The 4,994-nt window shown below is 37.9% G+C and overlaps 1 long non-coding RNA gene across 1 annotated transcript; it reads right to left on the bottom strand.

The window, feature by feature from the left end:
• Window positions 1–1,984: 1,984 nt before the first annotated feature.
• Window positions 1,985–4,164, bottom strand: LOC307130452. The gene is made up of 2 exons (XR_013817030.1): window positions 4,043–4,164; window positions 1,985–3,569 (listed from the first exon to the last, which is right to left on the bottom strand). It is a non-coding gene; the product is annotated as an uncharacterized lncRNA (long non-coding RNA).
• Between the last annotated feature and the right edge of the window lie 830 nt (window positions 4,165–4,994).

Here is a 4,994-nt window from a genome sequence, read left to right as displayed (position 1 = left end):
TGTGTGTGTGTGTGTGTGTGTGTGTGTGTGTGTGTGTGTGTGAATTAGGGCAGCGGTGAAGAGCTGGGCCACAGCAGGACAGCTCTGTTGTTCCTGAGGGAGGACCTGCCGTGCGGCAAGCCGGTTATTTTTAGGAGGGTGACTCTCTCTGATGCTAACCTCACAGGTACTTGTCTTAAAAAAAAACTGGGGGCATTTCATTCGGCTTGTTTTAGGCCGGTACTGTCCTGCCATTTATATAGAAATACCTTCTTATTTTGCAGCACACACACTAGCTACTTATTGAAATCCAGGCTAAACAGCGTGAGAGCTCATACATAAAACATTGAAATCAAAAGCATTTTCCTTCCCATCTGTGGCAAAATGAAATTCTTTCATCTCATCATGATTATCTCTCAGTGCGCGCCTTTTAACGCACCAGAGAAAGCTCCAGACGTGCAGAACATTCTGGGTTTGTGCTTGGTCAACCCTGTGACTTGCTCTGACATCTGACATATATCGCCTCCAGACTCAATGGCATATCCTCCTTTTATACGCCGCTTATTTTGGGCTGCGTACGTCAGCGCGCGCCCGCTCGGTAGCCGAATCACGCGGTGTTGACAGAGCGCGTCTTCACATACACAGGAGCGCGCCGCCCTCGTTATCTTTTAATTCGAGCTATTTTGATTCCTCACAGAAACGCGGCGCTTAAGCAGGTGAAAGCGCCGCATATTGACGTGCCTCGCTGATTTGTGTTCTTTAATCGCTCCCTCTAGCCGAGCGCTCGCATCTGCTCGCGATCGCCTGCCCCCGCGCCGAGCGGCTTGAGCGCGCACACCGGCCAGAGATAAACAAGCGCGCTCGCATCTCCGGGGAGGTAACCATGGCAACCGGCGAGCTCATTTTGAGCTGCCTGTCCTAGAGGCAAGACAATAACAGGTTTCAAGGCCAATGCCACTGGTTTTTCAAAAGGGAAAGCAGTGGAGAAAATATTGCGAACCAAACAAATGTCGCCGATTGATAAAATTGATGTCACGGATAAAACTTGCTAAACAAAACAGTAAACATTTCAGTCCCCTAGCCATGACTGCCTGCTTCTGCACACCTACTGAGTGCTTTATGGCTTAATATGTCCAGGCCTGAACATGTTTTGCACTTTCCGAAACTGCCTCTCCTGCCACATTCTCGTGGAGGCAGTTTTGATCGTGAAAGAGCTGTCAGTAGACGATGCCTCGACCTATCTTTCTAATGGACATGAAGACATTAGAGAGCACTCAGAGGAGGAGAACAGACGGGAAAGAGTTTATACACTACACAAATCATTGTCTTTATCAGTGGTTCTGGCTCGTTTTCACGACAGGTGGAAAAGGTGACGTTTACGAATTGTAGGGGGGTCCTGGGGCATGGTCCCCCGCAGGAGAAAATGTTTGCGATTTTAGCGTCGTGAGTAACTTCGATTCAGTATCGATTGATTCGGGGCCTATCGGGTGCAGTACTTTCCTCAAAGAAATAAAAATTGCTCGATTAATGCCACCAGGGGATTTCAAAATGGGGTCCTGGGACCCCCAGGGGGTCGTAACCCAGCAAACATTATGACGTTTAATGACCGTTGAAAAGACGTCCCTCCGACACGTCCCGTCATGGTTGAAAAATAGTTCCAAAATGAAAGTTGAACGGACGTCTTCGACGTCATCTGGCCGTGAATACCACGTCTTTTCTGCGCGCCCCTGGACGTCTAAATGCGTCGTCTTCTGGATGTTTAAATGTGTCGTCTTCTGGATGTTTAAATGTGTTGCTGCATAATTTAAGTGTGTATATAAAATAATCACACACCCATTGTGTAACATCGTAAAATGCAATCAATTATGTCTTGGTTTTCACATTTTGACAGGTTCTAAAAAGGTTCAAAATCGGTCCAGTCAGACCTGAACGTCCATGAAACGTTTTAATCACGTGTACATCACAAACAAGAACACATTTGTGGACATAAGCAAAAAGAAGCATGTTCTGATTTAGCAAAACATTTTATTTTTTTGAACAGCCACAGATTTTCTTCTTTCATTAATGTTTAACATCCATTAACCAAACTAAAATAACAATTACAAAATACTGAATTATCATTATATAAAGGGATAGTTCACCCAAAAATTAAAATTAATTTACTCACCCTCACGTTTCAAACCTATACATTCCACATTTCTATGTTCTGCTGAACACAAAGATGTTTTAAAATTCTTTTGTAACCAAGCAGGTCTCGCCTCCCATTAACTACCATTGTAGGGAAAAATGATTATGGTAGTTAATGGGAGGTGAGAACTACTTGGTTACAAACATTCTTCAAGGGTCTTTTCTGACCCCAATGGACGTTTGCTCAAATAAAAAGTTCCCTTTGTGCAAATGGCATGAGACTTTGTACGGTTGTCAACACTCTCTAAATCTACAAATAAAAACAATTAATTGGATTGATATCTGTTTTTATGTTCGTGTGACAAAAAAAAGTCACACTCAGGCTGCTTAGAACAAATTTCATCCTCAAAAACAACAGAACATGCATACAGAAATGAAGTGGCACACTTCCAACAATGCATAAAACATCCACAATGCAAAATGATCATGCTCAAACACACACATACAGGAATATTTGTTCAATTTGTTATTGCTGTTCAGTTCATAGCATTTTGATGTTCATGTTGTGTATTGTTTACTCAATATGTAATAACTTAATTTCTGTAAATTTTTGTTCTGTTACAGTTAGTAACTGAAGTGTACATTCAATTTGTAGAATTATAAGAAAATCAGATGTTTGAAATAAAATGATAAATTCTAAAGACTCTGGTTTGATTCTAATCATAATGTAACATTGAAAAAAAATTCAGTACAAAAAAAATACTAAACTTTGACTAAATTAATTAATTTTAATTGTTATAATTGTGATTTCATAACATTTAGATATGAATCCAACTGTAAGATACTTGTGAAAAATGTCTTTCAGTCAGTCACATAGTAAGCAAATAGTGGAGCTTTGCAGCCATTTACTGGTAAAAGTCTTTTTTTTATTATTATTATTATAAAACTGTATTTTCCAAAGGATGGGCAAAAATCTTACACTAAACAATGTCAAATTATCCATGTTATCCCCACGAATGAAAGTTAGAATTTTGGGTCTTTTATAAAGTGAATTTTACATAAACTGATTTTGTGTTTTAATTTATTTATATAAATTTAACAATTATTATAAATTCTCCAAAAACTGCACAGATGTTGAGTAAAAACATTAATAAACATAGTTTATAAAATTACATTTTGTTGCCTGGGGTCTGTGGAGTCCCTCTTAATTCCCAAATTAAGAGGGTTAAACAAGGGTTAGACATCTTTTTGTTCAGCAGAACATAGAAAGGTATACAGGTTTGAAACACGAGGGTGAGTAAATGACAACAATTTTCATTTTTGGGGGAACTATCCCTTAAACACATTAAAGTAGTTATTTTGTTTGTAATTTTTTGTAACCATCACCAACAGCTCTTCCTGGAGAGTGATTCAGGTGTTCTGCTATTGCTGCATCAATCTCAGAGTCCACCTATTCACAGCATCTGAGGGAAGAGAATATATTTATTTTTAAAATAATAGGAAAAATTTGAGGTAAATGACATGCACTTATTTTCAAAATGTATTGCAAAAATGATCTCACAGCTCAATAAAAAATAAATAAAAACATGCAACAAGATGAATGAATCATGAGTTAAACATAAGAAAAATGTAATCAACATGCATTACATTTTATTTTACTCTATAAAAGATGTTCTGCTCTAAATGGGTGTTAGTGGGGGATGGAAGCATTACTTTCTGAAAGAAACTCTCAAAAGGCTACATTAATAGGTTACAGTAATAACTTGTGCTGTATAATTAAACGTGTTTAAGTTGAAAGTAACGTTTAGCCTACTAGCTAATTAGCCAAAACTCAAGTAATTCTCTGTTGACAACGTGGGCCTCATTTCTTTCGGTTCCTTCATGTTAAACAAGTAAAACTCAAGTAAATTTATCAAATACTACAAAATGTACTTACCCAACAGTAGATTTTTAATAATATATCAAACTCTCTCCGCAAGTCCTCTTCTCCTCGTGGTTGTAATGTAGACAGGAACTGGAGAACGGAACGCTATCTCGCGAGATAATCTATAATATCGCGGGATTTTGAAATATCGCTAGATTTATTAATATCTTTTGTTACTACATCTTGGCAGCACAGTTCAAGTCAGACTTAATGGTTATAGGATATATTACTGTTTTACATATGCATAGGCTACATTCCATAAAAATAATAACAACGAATACATAAAACGGGTTGAAATAATGACTAAAATGCAGTGGGTTCACAATCACTTAACCACACAGAGCACTTTGTGATTTTAAATATATTTAGCCTATATTCAAAATAAATTAAATATAGGCTAAATCTTGTATTTCATAAAGGTTTTTTTTATGGGTCTTGACTGGACGTGTACGGGACGTCAGTGGACGTCTATTCACAACCTCTTAAAAACTACTTGGGGCACTTAAATTAATTATTGCAGTATTAACCATGCAAGGTGTAAGCAGCTTCTGCATATTTCACAATGATTTCATAGAGGGTCATCATGGACTATAAATGCACGTGTAAAAGACGTCACCATAGTGACGTCCTCTTACGACGGATTCACAACAGGGTATATATTGAACTACACATAGCTAAAAGTCAAAGTAACTATTATACATGCAACCGGAGAGAACTGTAGACAGGTACAAATGTATCTGAGTGCATTTTTAAGAATGTTCTGTGTTACATACTTTTACCGATTTATGCCGTCCTACCGCGACTATTTTTGGCCAGGGACACGACGTTGCCGTCGGACCAATGTTTGCTGGGAAGGGAGTGCTATAGGGGGTCTGTGGAAAAGTCAAAAAAAAAAAAAAAACGTAAAAATAAATTAATAAAAGGAGTAAACTAACTTAACTAAATAAAAATATTTAAAATAAAT

Source organism: Gobio gobio (assembly GCF_949357685.1).
Source record: "Gobio gobio genome assembly, chromosome: 1".
Classification (NCBI taxonomy): Eukaryota; Metazoa; Chordata; class Actinopteri; order Cypriniformes; family Gobionidae; genus Gobio; species Gobio gobio.
Note: the sequence above shows the minus strand (reverse complement) of the source record. Positions and strands in the feature narration are given on the sequence as shown.